At 32.7% G+C, this 19,234-nt stretch overlaps 1 protein-coding gene across 4 annotated transcripts in view; it reads left to right on the top strand.

Moving 5' to 3' along the window:
• ATRNL1 (attractin like 1) overlaps positions 1-19,234 on the top strand; it is an 861,353-nt gene that overhangs the window by 461,281 nt on the left and 380,838 nt on the right. The gene's annotated exons all lie outside the window — the stretch shown is intronic.

Here is a 19,234-nt window from a genome sequence, read left to right as displayed (position 1 = left end):
TCTTACAAAATAACAACTGATTATATAAATTGTATATATTCGTTAATTGAAAGGAATGAAGAAACAAAATCATCTGAGGAGCAAAAGTATGCGGTAGATGTATTGTTCTATTCCTCATTTATTCAAAAAGCTAGTTTCTGTTTTTATCAGTATTCTTTTATTATACTGTATTCTATTAGTATTAATCTTAGTATTTTATTTGCTATTGCATTTCTCCATATATTTCTATATGGGTGTTTTTTGTAACAATATAAAACAACAGTATAATTGCTTACCTTCTTTTCTCCACATAAAAAATATAATATTTAAAGACATGTAAAAATAATCCAGAGTGTCCTAAGCTATAGAATTAGTGAGTGACATCGGTTCTTCTTAGTCTATTTTTAAGCACCCATCAAAGATCAGTACTATCTATAATATATTTGCAAACTGGAGTCCCTCCCTGCCTTCAAATAAATCATTCATCTTAATACTCTCTGCCTCTCTGATTGTTTGTTTATGGCCAGTGCAACATCAGTGAGGGTTTACTTGGAATGACTGCGTGTTAAAAAGTAATCCAATGGGAAAAGAGCTTATTAAATATAAATATATAAATATTTGGCAAGAAGTGGAATTCTCTGCAGAGGTAAACAGTCTTCTAGACATGTTAGATGATCTATTACAGTAAAATTGTAGATTCAGGAATGAAAAATCATAATTATAGGCAGGTAGTTTGAAGGCCTTCCTTCCGTAATGGAATAGGGCAAGTGACAATTTATGTCCTTAATCATTAGAAGAGAAGGCTGAATCTATCAGAGAGCCACTGTTCCCATTGCATCATGAGGAGTGCTATTTAAATATCTGATCTCTAAAATTTATAAAATGCGTCTATGTAAATATAGCATTGTGAAAATATCAATTTGTAACTCTGCCATTAACTGGCAGCTGAATATAAGTAAGTGGTCTAGTTAAATTTCCTTACCTCTTAAAAGAAGGATTTGTACCCTAGAGCTAATTCTCAGTTGTCGTCTAGTCTTTCGAGCCCTATAAATGTTTACATGTAGTAAAGTTTAGAAATGATATTTAATATTTGTTAAAACTAACATGAATAGTTTAGCTATAACACTTTCATACTTCTCAAAATGACAAATTGATTTTGGCTAATATTGTATTGTCTCATTGTAGTAATGCTGTTTATTACATACTAATCAGGTGCTCTGGCAAGTTGATACTACTTTAATTTTTAAGATATTTATATAAATTTATCTTTTGGAAGTCAAAATCTTTCAATATATATGGTAGATGTGGAAAGGATAAAAGACAAATAGTAAAGGGAGCTAGATTAGGATCACTTTCCAGTTTTTATCTGTAGTGTTAATATTACTATGTCCTTTGGAAATTCCTTTAATATAATTCCCTTCTTTCCAAAACTCATCCAGGTTGTGCTTTTTTCTATTAAAGTGTATAATAGTGTTTGCATTTAATTTGCTACTGCTTCCGAAAAAGAAAATGTATCTTGAAGGTTTATGTTATGCTATAGCATTACATGTTAAAAAATATTTTGAGGAATTTTCTCAAATTTAATTTTACTAAATTCCTTTAAATGTAAAATCCTAAATGTTTTAGAAACTATTCATATGTTGATGTCCAAAGCAAAGATGACATTGTCTTTGATGATTATTAGAGATCTGCACTTAGCAAGTAATTTTTATGTTACAATTGTCCCCCCTTATCCATAGTTTCAGTTACAGACAATTGCAGTCCAAAAATATTAAGATATTTTGAGAGAAAGAAATGGTGGGGGAGGTGGGAAGTGACAGAGAGAGAGAGACCACATTCACATAAATTTTACGACGGCATATTATTATAATTGTTCTATTTCATTATTATTGTGGTTAATCTCTTGCTGTACCTAATTTATAAATTAAAATTTATCATTGGTATGTATGTATAGGGAAAAACATAGTATATATAGGGCTTAGTAGTATCCACAGTTTTAGGCATCCCCTGGGTGTGTTGAAACATATTTAAGGGTGAACTACTGTGTTAAGAAATTGTTTTTCAGTTTGGTCATAAGAGCCCTGGAGGTTTTTAACCACACTAGTTGTAGTTATGTGATAATTCCATTTATAGACTTTATGTGAGTGGAGGTAAAAATGTGTTTATATCTAATCCTCTCTTTATTCAGTTTTAAATATTAGATTAACTGTAATATTTCCCAAAGGAAAAGAACCCACTATTATTTCTTTATGTGAATGTTACTGTCTCTTCAAAACATTGAAGAAATCAATTATTGTAAAGCTCGGAGGACACATTTGATTAGTAAAATGACAGTTTATCTGTTACAGTAAATGAAAGTTACTTAAAGGATTCTTCTTAGAATTTATGTAGTTTTATTTCAGCAGTTATACTGGTTGCTTTTCTAAATGTAATGAAAGTTTAAAATGAAAATAATCTTTGGAAATGTTTTAACATATTGTGTTCATTCAACTAGATGTGTCACTTTTTAAACCAAAGTTTTGTTTTCTCATAAACGCAAATATGCTTTTTGTGGCATAATTTTAAATTCAGAGGATAGTTAGTCATGTTATGACTTTTGAATAACACCCCTGAGAATTCAGGGGCTCTTAAACACACATTAAAAAAAATGAAACTACAAAAGGCTTCAATTTTGATATGACCCCTTCTTACACTAACCCCAAGTTTCTATGGCAACCCTGTCAAAAAGGTGAAAACTTTCTTTTGGGATGTGCTAACGAATGGAAACAATAAGTGTATATTGATAAGTAGAAATATTATAATACACTAGAAAGATGAATTCATTTATATAGCTTGTCCTTTTTACAGAGGTATTAAAAACATTTAGCTTCAATGGCACATACAGTTATAGTCATCACATTACTAAAATATTTGTCAGGAGCAAGTATATGTAAAAAGGAGTCTATTGAACTATTTTTATGCTTGGTAATCTTCATTCTTAATCTGAAATTTGAATTTTAATAGATATCATAAGGCAGAAAAATATGAAGATATTATAATTTTTCCCTGCAATGAAGATATTTGATCATATATTTGACTATCGTGTGAAAATATGATGCATATTTTAATAGTTACAAGAAGTTAATTTTTTCCATTTTGAGTTGTTTAAATGTAGCATGTCTCCGTGAAAGTATAACTGCAAAATCTGTAGAATAATAGCTCCATAGGCAAAGGAAGGGTTATTTTTACATTAACTTCATATTACTAGTGAGTCTGAGTATTTGAATGATCTCTACATTTCATGTGATAGCAATTTTTCCCTTTTTAATTCTTGTAAATTTACAGTTTTTTTAAGTTTAAAGATATTTTAATATAGAACTTTACCACACTACTTTTTAATATTCCTCACATATTACACTTCTCTTCTGCTTCAAAATCAGTACAGGAAATTTTGGAGAGTAAGACATGCCCAATGAGGGATTGAATTTATGTTCATAATACCCTATCTCCCTGCACATTTCGTAATCATGAAGCGTAAAACTTAGATGTGTATTTTTTATTATCACCCTGAAATTTGAGTTAAAAATAATAAACCAATACCCACAATTAGAGTTTTAGTAGCTTTGAGGAACAAACTAGTTTTCCAGAGGCAAATACATTAGTTCTTTCCTTCTATACCTGTTTCATTGGTATAAAACCAGACAAAAGTAATAATATTAAACTATAATAATGACCTTTTATGGTATATAAACCAATTAGTTATAAAATATTCTCTGAGGTGGTAAATAGTGATAAATAGATTCTCATCTAAGTAATATTAATGCAATGTAGCAGTGTTTTATAAATTGAACTACTCTCGTCTCCTTAGACAGTAAATATATTTACAGCAAGAGGATTGGGCACAGAATAAAAACATTAAGGAAAAAGTGAAAGTGTTATTTTAGGTGGATAAATTCAAATTAACTGGTTAGATACTGCTTGCAACCTTTTGTAGAATTTTATAGCACTTCAAATCTCTGTATTTTGTAAATGTTTAAACATTTTAACATGTAGGTAAAGCTTTCTGTTAAACACATGCTTTTAAAAACTCATCAGTAAATATTTCACTCAAATAAATGTCTTTGCAGTTAATGGCCACAATGTCAACTTACTGTTGCTTGTCATTTGCTTTTTATTGAATTGCGAACTAAAATGATTATTACTGTATTAATTTTCTTCCTTTATCCTATGAGACTAGAAATTACAGGTCTTCCACATGCCTATTGCATTATCATACTTTCAAAATTTTAACATAAATTTACTTTAAAATAACTTGAATTGAGAAGTCAAATATGTATGGGGTTAAGATTTGAAAAATAACTGATACTTGCCTTGTAAACCTGTTTCCAAAGACCTTATGATAAATATAGTGCTTCCATTTTGCTCAGTTCAACAAAGGTGTATCAATTTCTTGCTATATTATAGACAAATTTATAAATACTGAGGATATAAAGAAAAAAACATAGGCCCCATTATTGGGCAATGTGTAGTTTTAAAACATTTCAATAAGGCAGACAGACACACACACATACACGTACAGAGTTCTTAGGGGAGCACCTGGATTTACTTTATTGTCATGTCATGCATAGGGAGATAGAATATATTGAAAAGTTTTCTGGAAGTCAGATTAGTAATGGAGGTAAATGTGAACTGTTTCATAATTATACACAGGATTAATTTCAAAAAAAACCCCTAAACCAAAAACCTTTGGGCACTGTTTTTACTATATGTACAATATAACAAATTTGTCTAAAATCACTTTTTCTTTATTATATGCTATTATCTTTATATTTAGACCCAGTTACTTAGACTAAAATATTATATTGATTTATTCTAAAAAATGTAGTCTCACTAACCACAAAATCTTATCTGTCTTATATATTCAAACGAATGTGTATCTCGATATATGTGTCTGATGTTTATGTGTATATATGTGTTTTTATGCTAAAAAGTTCATTTTTTATCTAAAATTCAAACTTAACCAAGTGTTCTGTATTTTTATTTGCTCAATCTGGCAACCTTATTTTCAACACAAATGCTCACCCTGGAGCTTAGGGGTGGGTTCAACCTCATAAAACCCACAGGAACTCAGAGACAAGTAGAAAGGAATAATTCTCTAAAGTAGAATCTTGATTTGTTTTCAAAATAAGGGGGAGTTATACTGGGCAAGCAAAAATAAAAGATGTTTACTCCGTATATTGTCTATCAAAATTAAAAACTCTGACTTAATAGATTTCTGAAAATCTATCTTAAAGATATATATACCTGCCTACCTTTTCAGAGTATACTCATATATAGACACAGAGAGATTTTTGTATATCAAAATTATTTCATATCATTCAAAAAGATTCGAGAAAGAAATTCTGTGTTCTTACCATGGGATATAAGGTAACCGAAAAAAAGAATGAGGCATATTTGTGTTAATATTAAATTAGTTTATTCCTTCCTTCAACAAATATTTATTGAACAACTATTGTTGTTTCAAGCACATTTTTAGACAAATACAGCAATGAACAAGCCAAATAAAATCCCAGCCCTCAAAAATGTTTACAGATCTTAAAATCTATATTATTAACTGGAAAATACATGACATAGTTTTTATGATGTTTCTATTTGTATAAATCACACATGCACAAGCATAATGTGCATGGAAATTGTGGGTCTGTTGGTATTTGATAAAGAAGAATGGACTGTGTTATTTGATAACTATAATACAAATAGTCAAATAATGGGCAAGTTGAGAGAACATGACCTAACATTTTAAGTTAGGCACTTAATAAAAATAGTATTTAATTTTCACACTAAAATATATATATATATGCCCTTTACCTGTATAAAGAATTTGAGGAGACTAGAGTGCAATGCTCAAAGCTTACAACTAGTAAAAGAAGAAGGTGTAACTTAAAACCAAGTCTGTCAGACTGAACCATACAGAGAACTTCAGAGATAGCCTGAGTTTGAACAAGTTGGTTTCATAATGGACCACTTATAAGGTAACTTATGCATCTGTTTGTTGTACGGGAAATATGTTGTATTTCATCTGATATTATGACACAATCAATCATTATTTGATGTACCACTTACGAAGAAAACACGGTACTTATTCAACTATTGCACAATGTTCACTTCCCACTGAGAATATTTATTTTCTACTTATTGAAAGAGCTCTTATATAATTATTTAGATATAGTTTTGTCATATGTCGTTCATATTTATACAGAGAGGAAAATAAAAGCAAAGTAAATTGCGTAAAGTTTCGCTACGACTTATTCACCTTCATAGTCCAAGTTTTTAAAAATCACTTTTTGAGTTAAGCTAAAATATATTGTATGTTTCACATAGTATCATTAACTAGAATAATCAAGTTTATGTCTGTGCAGGCAATGAGAACTACATCACAACTGTCATCTGGCCAGCAGTGATTATATAATGTCATTGATTTTAAAACACATTAGAGTTTAGAGATATTAAAATGTGAAAAAATGTTTCTTAGAATCAATCAAATATGGTAGAACCTTCTTTATAAGATGTTTAGTACTAAGTGAATTAATGCATACTAAGTGCTTACCCCACTGCATTTTACCTAACAGACTTCAATAAATGTTAGCTGTTATTGATATGTAATATAAAGAATGATCAGCATTATACATTAATATTACTAACAACAACTCCTGTATATTTTGGACTCCTCCTCCATTTCTACTGTAATGCAATGGTTCTCAATCTAGTAGGCCCTTGAGAATCACCTGTGGATCTTTAAAATGTGTGTGTGCCTGTGTGTGTGTGTGTGTGTGTGTGTATGTGTGTATTTGCATGCCATTCTACTGTTCCATCCCCATCAGATATACAATATCAGAATTTTTATGAGTGAGGCTCAGCCAAGTGTGTTTATTTTTAAAGCTGTCAAATGTTCTAATATGCACTACTGGCCTAGAAACACTGCTTTAGCTTCTACTCTGAAAGAGCTAGGAAGCTATAGAAGGGTTTCCAACAAACTTGTAAAGATGTCTGAGTTAAAAGGATCTGATTTTAAGCTGATCACTGTGTTTCTGTGTTTACTCCAAGTAAAATTGGTTTAGGCACAGGAGTTTAATTTTTAATGTTAAGTTTGGTACATCTACTAGACATCTAATTAGATCTGTCGAGGAGGCAGGAGTTGCATCTGGCATGAGGAAACAGAGCTGAGTAGGAAGCTAAATTTGGGAATCTCAGCACATAGATGGCATTTGAAACCCTGGGCCTAGATAAAATTACCCAGGGAGGAGGATTAAGCCCTGAGGCATTCAAATTTAAGAAGTCAGAAGACAAGCAACCAGCATGAATACTGGAAAGCAGCTACCAATGAAGGTGGAGAAAAACCCTGAGCTTCTGGAAGCCAAGGAAACACTGTATAATAAGGAACAGAGTTATCAGTTGTCTAAAAAATTCTGATGGTTCAAGTGAAATAACTGAAAATTGACCATTGTATTTAGCCACTTAGAAGTAATTGCTGACCCCAACAACAGCAATTTTAGTGGACTGATGGGTGCAAAAGTTTGACTGAAGTTTGATGAGAAAGAATAGAACAAGATGACTTCTAGAATGACAGCAAGAGTAGCCCCTGAGACCTATTCCCCAAACAACACTAACTAGTAAAAAATCTTTAAAAAACAAACAACCGGCTGGGCGCAGTGGCTCATGCCTGTAATCTCGGCACTTTGGGAGGCCAAGGCTGGCGGATCATGTGGTCAAGAGATCAAGACCATCCTGGCAAACATGGTGAAACCTGTCTCTACTAAAAATACAAGAATTAGCTGGGTGTGGTGGTGCGCGCCTGTAGTCCCAAGTACTTGGGAGGCTGAGGCAGGAGAATTGCTTGAACCCAGGAGGCAGAGGTTACGGTGAGCGGAGATCCCACCACTGCACTCCAGCCTGGTGACAGAGCAAGACTCCATCTCAAAAAAAAAAAAAAAAAAAAACCATTTAAAATACCTGGAAATAGTTTTAAGTGCATACGGAAAACAAAGAAACACATGTTACTGGTGGAGGGTCTTGAGTACCACTTGCCCAGATTCTTGGAGATTTGGACAAAGAATTGAACAAAACGCACAAAGTAGCAGAGGAATGAAATGCAAAAGCAGAAACTTAAGAGAGAAAGCACTCCACAGAGTGGGAGGAGGCCTGAGCAAGCTGCTCAAGGGCCTGGATGCAAAGTTTTCTGGGCTTTAAGTACCCAGTTTGAGGTTCTTATTGGCTACCCCTTATCTGGAAGAAGGTTTTGTCTGTGGCTAGTTAAAAGCTGAGGTGAATTGGCACCCCATGCAGATAAAGGGATGGTCCCTGCTTGGCCTGTGGCCTATCCAAGGCACTCTCCCTTTCCATCTGAGATGTGGTGGAAGGGGGAGGGCTGTAGGGAGAGTAGCCTTTGATCCTTTGTTACTCAGCTTGGGGAGAGGGTTTTTTTTTCCTTTTGGTTTAGTTTTAGGAAGTTTGTGTTAATTGGCCTCAGGTTCCCTGCCCCCAAACCCAGGCATTTTCCTTTTGATCCAGCTTTGGGAAGTCAGCATGAATTGGCCCTAGATTTTCTGCCCCCAGACCTTGGTGTTTTCTGTTTTAGAAATTTCCTCAAATTGGCCTTAAGATCCCTGTCTGCAGACCCTATTTTCCTGCCTCAAACTTATTTAGAAAATCTACTAATTCTCAGTAAGAACAGCAAATATATAGCATTTGAGCCTCAACTTGCTCCCTTCCTACCCCCTTCTAGCTCACTGTGACTAGCATTTCTCATCTCCCCAGCTCCCTTTTGCAGATGCTATATTCCAGACAAAATCAGCTGAGGCCTGAGGCTCTCTTCTTCTAATGAGCCCCACTTGTATGGCAAGAAGCTCTTCTCAAGGCATAGCAGCCTGATAATAACAGGGACCCAGTCACCCTCTCTCCACCTTGCTTATAGGGTAGAGATTTCATGACTGGGGAGATAAGATGAGAATACAAAAAAATAACACCTCTGCTCAACACCCTGCTCATGAAGCAGGAACATTATTTAAGAGAGTTGTGGGCCACTGTCCCCGTCGTTAGCTCTAGAGCTTGCACAAACTAGCAAAACCAATTCAAAAAGATATAAAATCTAAATAAACCTATAGCAAGCACAGAGATTGCATTTGTTATTTTTAAATTTCCAATTAGATACATCAACATTCTGTTTGCAACAAGCACATCTAGCACCCAGATCTTGTTTTCTAATATTAGAGAACTTTTTTTTATTTTTTTATTTTTTTTATTTTTATTTTTTATTATACTTCAGGTTTTAGGGTACATGTGCACAATGTGCAGGTTTGTTACATATGTATCCATGTGCCATGTTGATTTCCTGCACCCATTAACTCGTCATTTAGCATTCAGTATATCTCCTAATGCTGTCCCTCCCCCCTCCCCCAACCCCAAAACAGTCCCCGGAGTGTGATGGTCCCCTTCCTGTGTCCATGAGTTCTCATTGTTCAATTCCCACCTATGAGTGAGAACATGCGGTGTTTGGTTTTTTGTCCTTGCGATAGTTTGCTGAGAATGATGTTTTCCAGTTTCATCCATGTCCCTACAAAGGACATGAACTCATCATTTTTTATGGCTGCATAGTATTCCATGGTGTATATGTGCCACATTTCCTTAATCCAGTCTGTCGTTGTTGGACATTTGGGTTGGTTCCAACTCTTTGCTATTGTGAATAGTGCCACAATAAACATACGTGTGCATGTGTCTTTATAGCAGCATGATTTATAGTCCTTTGGGTATATACCCAGTAATGGGATGGCTGGGTCAAATGGTATTTCTAGTTCTAGATCCCTGAGGAATCGCCACACTGACTTCCACAATGGTTGAACTAGTTTACAGTCCCACCAACAGTGTAAAAGTGTTCCTATTTCTCCACATCCTCTCCAGCACCTGTTGTTTCCTGATTTTTTAATGATGGCCATTCTAACTGGTGTGAGATGGTATCTCACTGTGGTTTTGATTTGCATTTCTGTGATGGCCAGTGATGATGAGCATTTCTTCATGTGTTTTCCAATGGTTCCTCCACTCCTAACATACTCATTCTTGGGGTGTGTCTGTGTGTGTGCGCACGCAACCCTTCTTACATTTTGGTACTATAAGAAACTTCAGGTTTAGCTTGTATACTTCTTGCCCCAGTCCTAGAATTAGCTATTTCTCCAAGGATCTCTGGTTCCCTTTATTGTATCATACATATTGCCTAGATTTTGATTTCTAAATACCATTCACCAATAAAAGCAGCTTGGATGCAAATCACATGAGAATCTCAATAGATATAGAAAAAGCATTTGACAAAGTCCAACAACCTTTTACCATAATAACACCCAACAAATTAGGAATGAAAAGGAAATCCTAAACCTGACAAAAGGCATCTACCAATAACCCACATCTGACATCATACTTAACTTTTTTTAAATCACTTATATCAGGAACAAGTCAAGGATGTCCACTCTCTCTAATTCTATTCAACATTTTACTGTATATTGTAGTCAGGACAGTTAGGCAAGGAAATGACATAAGAGCCATCTAGATTGGGAAGAAAGAAAGAAAGCTATCTCTATTTGCAAATAACATGTTTTGTAAATAAAATTCCTTAGAAATCCACTAAAAAAACTGTTAGAACTAATACACAATTTTAGCAAGGTTCAGGATGCCAGAGCAATATAAAAATCAGTTGTAGTTCTATACATTAGCAATGAAAAATCTGAAAATAAAACTAAAAACCAATTCAGTTCAAAATAGCATCAATAAGAATAATATATGTAGGAACAAATTTAACAAAAGCAGTAGAAAACATATACTATGTGTATTAGTCGATATTCACACTGCTAATAAAGACATACCCAAGACTGGGTAATTTGTAAAGAAAAAAGGCTTAATTGACTCTCAGTTCCACATGGCTGGGGAGGCCTCACAATCATGGCAGAAGGTGAATGAAACTTATTCACTATCATGAGAACAGCATGGGAGAGACCCTCCCCGTGATTCAGTTACCTCCCACTGGGTCCCTGCTATGACAGGTGGGAATTATGGGAGCCACAATGCAAGATGAGATTTGGGTGGGGACACAGTGAAACCGTATCACTCTGAAAACTATAAAATGTTGTTGAAAGAAATTAAAGAAGACCTAAATAAATGGAAAGATACTATATGTTGATGGATTCAAAGACTTTATGTTGTTAAGATGACTGTACTCCCAAACTGATCTACAAATTCAACATGATACTTATCCAAATACTAGGTAGTTTATTTGTAGAAATTGACAAGTAGATCCTAAAATCCACAGGAAGATGCAAAGGGCCCTAAACAGCAAAAACATTTTTGAAAAAGAACAAAGCTTACACTTCATAAATTCAAACTTACTATGCAACTATAGTAATCAAGATGGTGTGATATGGACATAAGACTGGACATTTGGATCCATAGAATGTAACTGAGAATCTAGAAATAAACTCTTAAATTTATAGTTGATTGATTTTTACAAGGGTACCAAGACAATTAAATGGAAGAAAGATTCATCTTTGCAACAAATGGAGCTAGGCAACTGGGTAGCCACATGCAAAAGAATGAAGTTGGACCCATTACTCGTATCACCATGCACAAATAAAGTCAATAGGAATCGATACACCAATATGTAACACCTAAACTATAAAACTCTTAGAAGAAAATACAGAAGAAAATCTTGATCTTTCAGAATCTTCTTAGACATGACATCAAAAGAAAAGGTGATTAAAGAAAAAAAAAACAAATTGGAATTCATTGAAATTAAAATCTTTTGTGCTTAAAAGACACCATGAAGAAAATGAAAATACAACCTCCAGAATGGGAGAAAACTTTTGCATATCATATATCTGATAAGATATTTGTATCTACATATGCAAAGGACTCTTCCAAGTCAGTAATCAAAAGGCAACGTACCCACTTAAAAATGTATAAAGAATTTGAATAGGCATTTCTCCACATAATATATGCAGTTTGCCCTTTGTATTTATGGTTTCCACATCTGTGGATTCACCCAATCAAGGATTGGAAATATTCTGAAAAAATGTTGAAAAATATAACAATAAACATAAAATAAATAAAAATACATTATTACAACTATTTACATAACATTTGCATTGTATTGGGCACTATAAGTAATCTAGAGATAATATAAATGGGAAAATGTGCATAGGTAATATGCCACTATGACACCATTTTTAAATAAGTTACTTGAGCATCTGTGGATTTTGGTATCCTTGTGGGGGTCCTGGAACCAATCTCCTGCAGATACTGAGGGACAACTCTGTTTGTGTGTGTGTGTGTGTGTGTGTGTGTGTGTGTCTATGTGTGGTCAGTAACTCATGAAAATGAAAAGATGCTCAACAACATTAGCATTAGCAGAAATAGAAATCAAACCTACAATAAGATACCACTAAATGCTTGTGATCCATAATAATGTTATTATTATTCACCAATAATCATCACCAATTATCACCAAAATGTTGATGAGGCTGTGGAGAAATTAGATCCCTCATACATTGTTGTTGGATATTTAAAACTGACACTTTGTAGTGTAATACACTCTGACAATTCCTTGCAATATTAAAGTTTCCGTATGACCCAGAAATTCCACTCTTAGGTGAATACTGAAGAAAAATGAAAATGTAGGTCTATACAAAACTTTTACATTAATGTTCATGGCACCATTATTCATTACAGCTTTAAAGTAGAAATATCCCAAATGCCTAGTAACTGATGAATGGACAAATAAAAGGTGATATATGTGTAAATGGAATATTATTCTACATTAAAAAGGAATGAAGTACTGATGCTTGTTATAACAATGAAAGAGCCTTGAAAACATTAGGCAAATCTAAAGAGACAGTAAGTAAATTCACGGTTGCCTTGGGCTATGCTTGGGTATTTGATGGAATGTGGGGCCAGATAGAGAATGATTGTTAATGGGTACATGGGTTCTTTCTGGGATGATGAAAATGTTTTAAAATTAGACTGTGGTAATTGTTGTACAGCTTTATGAAAAATTTAAATATTATTGAATTTTATGCTTTAAATGGGTGATTTACAAATTTCTTTGTAGAAATTGACAAGCTTCTTTGTTGAAATGGTTTGGCGATGTCCCACCCAAATTTCGTCTTGAACTGTAGTTCCCATAATCCCCACATGTTGTGGGAGGGACCAAATGGAGATAATTGAATCATGAGGGTGGTTTCCCCCATCCTGTTCTCATGATAGTGAGTTAGTTCTCTTGAGATCAGATGGTTTTATAAGGGGATTCCCCCTTCACTGGGCACTCATTCTCTCTCATATCCCCATGTGAATAAGGATGTGTTTGGTTCCCCTTCTGCCATGATTGTAAGTTTGCTGAGGCCTCCCCAGCCATGCTGACCTGTGAGTCAATTAAGCCTCTTTACCAGTCCAAGTATGTCTTGCACAAATTGGGCTTAAGTTCATAACCAGTGTGAGAATGGGCTAATACATTTCTAGAAATTGACAAGTAGATTCAAAAACTTATATGGAAATTCAAAGGACCCTAAATAGCAGAAACATTTTTGAAAAAAGACAAATTTACAGTTCCTGAATTCAAACTTTCTACAAAACTATAGTAATCAAGATGGTATTATTATACTACACAGTGTATTTCTTAGTTCTTTTGTGTTGCTATGAATGAACATACCTGAGGCTGGGTGATTTATAAAGGAAGAAGGTTTATTTGCCTCATGGTTCCACAGGCTGTACAAGAAGCGTGGGACCAATATCTGCTTCTGGTGAGTGCCTGTTAAAGCAACAGTGTAAGATTCTTTATATTGCATAAGTTACTGTGGGATGATAGTAATATAGTTTCCCTGAATTTTGTTGACAGGATTTGACATGTTAAAAGTTGAGTTTGCAGGTGATAATGCTACCTGCATTCCATATTAACTTCATTCATCATTCTGTAAATTGTTGCTTAAAATATAGAATTTCCTTCATTTAAAGAATTATGCCATAATTTGCACATCAGTGCTGAGCAATTCTCTTCCTACCACCACCCACCTCCCCTTACAGGGGAATTTGTTTGCTAGGTGTATACTGTTAACAGTTAGGCATTTATATACAGATTTAAACCTAATACAGAATTCAGCAGTATGTATTATATATATAAAGTTTTTTCTCATGTGAGCTTTTAAAATATATTTTACTGGTTCTAACTTGAGGAAAAAAAGCTTTAAACAAAATAATTTTATTGTGATTTGAACATAGTTATAATGCTTTATTAATTTTCTGAAAATAAATTTAGTAATTTAACAATACATAGTTGTCTTAGTAACTATTTTGCATTTTATCTCAGAATAAAAATATATTTGCACTAATAGCTTCCTGAATAATTGGCTTTCACAATAATTCAACCACATTGTAGGGAACTTGGAAATAGGTAATATATTGAATGACAGATATTGTGCATACTCCATCACTAGCAGTGGTTCACTATAATGGTGATACTCAACCAAAGAGGATGTCTTAAAATAATATAATTAGAAAAAAAGGCCTAGTCTGGTTGATTTTGATATCCCCATTAGATAAGTAATTCTGTTCTTGTCATGTCCAAGAATCACATCTGTACTGGAAATCATGCTGAACTGGTGTTCGACCTGTACTGTCTTTATCTATAAATTACAGGGTATTCCTGCTGCATAGTATATTTATTTATTTTTAAATTATTTTGATGCCAGCATAATTATGGTCTACTTTAGTTTATTGTCATTCACAGAAATGATTCATGTATTAACATTGTGATATTTAGGTAAACCATTATTAGAGTATATTGAATGAACATGGTATTAGATTCATGCATGAATATAATATTGAAAATGTTAACTATTATAGTATATTAATTATTTTGAGTCTGAAATCCACTGTTATTATATTGTAACAATTATGAAGCATTATAACCAATACTTTGAACAAGGGTAGTCAATCAAAGCTTGATTCTGTATTCCTACAGCCCATTCAAACTCATTTTCTGTGGCCAGTTTGTTCTAGTTCCTTGAGTAGCTAGAATTGAAGATATTTTTTTTCTTATATCTCTTTTTAATAGATGTATGTTTTTCCTTTCCTTGGCAATTTGGTATTATAAAATTTTATTCTGTTAATGGAAGAGATTTTGAGAAGTCATCTCCTCTTTATTGGAAATAAACATGGACAGTTTGCTATCAAATCAAGCATTATTTTTATACCTTGTACATGTTTTCGTATCTATTTTTAATAGGTGATAATGTCTATATGTTTCAGAGTTCAACATTGCCACCAGCATTACCCACCCACCCAATTATTCTCTCCCCTCTATAGCCAATCAGTGTTATCAGGGTTTTTTGTGTGTGTATATATTCTTCTGAAGTTATTTTATACATACAGAAGCAATATGAATATATATCTTTTTCTACATTACTTACACTAATAATAGCATATTCCTTATACCCTGTTTTTGTATATTTTTGCATGTAACTGTAAAGTTCTAATAAATTATTGTAATTCTGAATTATTTAGCAACATAAAAAAATATTTCACATCTACTGATGAGAAGTCAAAACTGTACAAACTTATTTTCATTATAGTCACATTTTGAACACTTTATATCTTTATTTCTCTTTACTATTTATTTCTACAGTGGAGCATTTCTAATGCACTTAGAATATTCTTTTAGAGAGATTTTTTAAGAATTCCAGGATACCAATCCAGCTATGTAATTCTGAGAAATAATTTTTAGAACCACACTACAGTGGAGTACCTCTCAAAAACTACATGGCTCTGACTCAAGTTTATAACAGTAATATAAGGAAAATGACTGAGAATTTCAGTAGGAAATTTAATACACAGCAAGCTAAATTACAGTCTTAGAGAATTAAATTAAAATGTTGGCAAACTGCTTTAGATCATGTTATAAATTCTGTGAAATATGACAATAATGTACAATAATAAAAAAAGTCTTCTGCTACTTTTTCCTTCATTTAAATGAATGTGTGTGTGAGTTTGTGTGTGTGTGTGTGTGTGTGTGTAACTGCTTTTTATGTTAATGTAGAAAGACTATGTAGTTGCATGGTTATTATATAAGTATAAATTTGTACCATATTATTGTGTTAAGTAATGATACAGACTTACGGCATTCAAGTTCTGGCTTTCTACCTATGCATTTATAGCAATTAATATTTACTACTTTGGTCCTAATGATTTGCTTTGGAAATTAACTTAGAATGACTTAGAAGCACACACTCATCAACTACTAATAGCTTATAGTACAATAGCATCCAAATTTCAAATCTATTCATGGTAAGTATTTTCAATCAAACTATGTAAGATTATAATTAAAAACTTTAAAAGTCTTTATATATTTTGCAAATTTACCATTTGATTATTTTTATTATTTATTATTGCCATCCTAAATTTTTCTACTAGTATAAAAGTATATTTTGTTCTTAAAAATGCCAAGTTATTGCCATAAAATAACATTAATTTCCATAAACGTACAGGTTAGCAAGATTCTACTCAGTCTATTTCTCTAAAATTGTTTGAGTAAAAATGTTAGCTTCTTATTTCTTATTTCTATTTATGCTGAAGTACTGACATTGTGAACTCCAATGACGTCTGTAATTGGTAAATTATCTTTGACTTTCAGAAAACACATAATTGTTTAAACAATTCTATATGATAGCTATAGTTTTCTTTTTTTATTCTTTTTTTTATTATTATTAGACATGGTGTCTTGCTGTATTGCCCAGGCTGGTCTTGAACGCCTAGGCTTAAGCAGTCCTTCTATCTCAGCTTCCCAAATTGTTGGGATTACAGGTGTGAACCATTGCACCTGGGCAAGAGCCGTAGTTTTCTAATCAAAGTGCAAGAAATATGCTATTCTTAGAAGCTGGTTTTGTATTATATTGTTTAATATGAAACACATATCTCCTGTAGATGTGGACAATTTATTATTACTTTCAGAATATTTATTTGCCTAACAGATGAGCTAACATAAATTAAGCAGTAAATCAGTTTTGCTTCCTTTAGATAATTAGTAATTTACATATAACCTTTGGCTATTCTTTTATCTTAGGGTATTGATATAAGTTGCATAAAATTGTTTTCTATGTAGAATGTGCTTTGAAATGCAAAATCTAATTAAAATGCACTATTTTAGGACAGTTGAGTTGCTAAATGATATTATGGAGACTATTATGAATATTTTAGGAATCTGAGTGGAGTATGTAAGAAAGCTAAATTATGACCTCTATGGCCTACTTTAGGTTACTTTATCAGTCAGCTGAAACAAGGAAAACTGCCCAGGTACTTAGATTATTGGATTTTTTTTACATATACTATATTTAGAAATAATGCAATTGTTACTGTATTATGATACCTAGACAATTTCACATTAAGGTACACATTAAAATAATGTTTGCAAGATACACTAAGGTTAGTAGAGGAGGCTGCTTGTGGCTGTAGGTATTCCGCCCAGGGGCTTTCACACACACCCCAGGAGGCTGCTCAAGAACAATGAGTATCAACACGTTTATAATCACTTAATGGCATGCTTATTGATAAATCATATTCCAATTACTAGCAACGGAAATTCAGTTTTGTAGAAGGCATGGTAAATGATATACCTGTTTATCCAGCCAGGACAAACAATAAGTATTTGTCAAGAACCTCCTATTTGCTTAACACACATAGTTTAGCAAGTACCCAATATTGGGTAAACAACTGTTGCATTTAGTTTTAAAACTGAAAATTTCTTAATTTTATAATGAAGATTGAGTGTAGAATCTTATGGTAGCTGTGAAATGTTATGTAGCTAGGTGATTATTATCCAGAATCTTAATGTATTAAATCACAGTTTAGTGAGGTTAATATTTTACAAATTAAAGATAATGCTTTTTTAGACTACTGTCCTTCTTTTCCTTTAATATGTGTTGTAAAGTGAACTACTGTGTTTTAATTACTCTTTGATGTGTACTGGGATAGTTTTTCGAAATGAAAACATATCTCATTTTTGTCCTGAAGATTAATTCAAAATTAGAGTTTGCCTAACGAAAGCTGTTTTCCATTTAATTTTGCAGATCTATTTTATACAGAAATTTATATTAATTAAAAGTACGTATCACATGATTTAGCCAGGGATGCCATGCATGCTAGCAACCTATTAAAAGATGAAGAATTGTTAAGATTCATTTCATTTTTGCTGTCTTTGTTGACAGTTTTAGTCTTTTTAATCCAAAATTTTAATCATATACTGATTCAAATTCTATGTTGATTTGTAATTTTAGAATAATGCAGGAACATTTTTTTATTTTGTTAAAATGTACTTATTTTTAATGTTTCCTGATTAGTGAATTACCTACTCATTAGTGAACAACTAGAAGGTATTTTAATAACAGTTAGTTTAATGAAAATGGTGAAAACCAAATACATTCTCCAGAAAATCTTGGCAATGAGAATAATGCGTAATAAGTAACAGTCACAATGTCTATGATCTCTTTTTGTTTGACCTGTATGAAACCTGTACAGTTTTGCTACCAGATGAGTGAAATATTTGGTGGCAGCCTGAGTACTGTCATCCTTTATCTAGTTATTATTCTACTTAATATGTCTATTGTGCTTAGAATTACTTCTTATTTTTTCTTAATATAAATGTCTGTTGGATTTCAAATGAAGGTGACTTTGATGCTGAAAGCTGGCAGTTAACGGTAACAGTGGAATAACATTTTGTGAATGTAGGTACATAGAATCACGCCTGGCAGAAGTTATTGTCATACATAGTAAGTGGCCAGTGCCCTTTTATTCAGTCTATTAAATTATGGTGATACGTGTTATTTCAGCTAGAGGAAAAAGAGAAGTCCTTACTCAATATTGAAATTCACAAGATACAGAATAAATTATAATTGGTTTCATCTTTTTTATATTAAAAATTTAATATTTAAAGTTAATTTAATTATCTGAATACAGTAATGCTAAACAATTTAAGTATATCCATTGAAAATAGGATGCCTAATTACTAAAGCTATGTTCTTTTTGCTTTATTAAAGATTTTAAAGCCAGCAACATCACTTTGATTGTAATATTTTCAAGTAATATTGATCATAAAGCATATATATTCATGTCTACATGAACTGGATATTATCTTAAATATCTTTGCCAGAATTTAGATTCTAAATATAAAGCTCTCAGCAAGTTCTTAATGCTTGGG

Source organism: Symphalangus syndactylus, chromosome 2 (assembly GCF_028878055.3).
Source record: "Symphalangus syndactylus isolate Jambi chromosome 2, NHGRI_mSymSyn1-v2.1_pri, whole genome shotgun sequence".
In the NCBI taxonomy this organism is placed as follows: Eukaryota; Metazoa; Chordata; class Mammalia; order Primates; family Hylobatidae; genus Symphalangus; species Symphalangus syndactylus.
The sequence above is the reverse complement of the archived record's forward strand: the minus strand, read 5'-3'. Positions and strand labels throughout refer to the sequence as shown.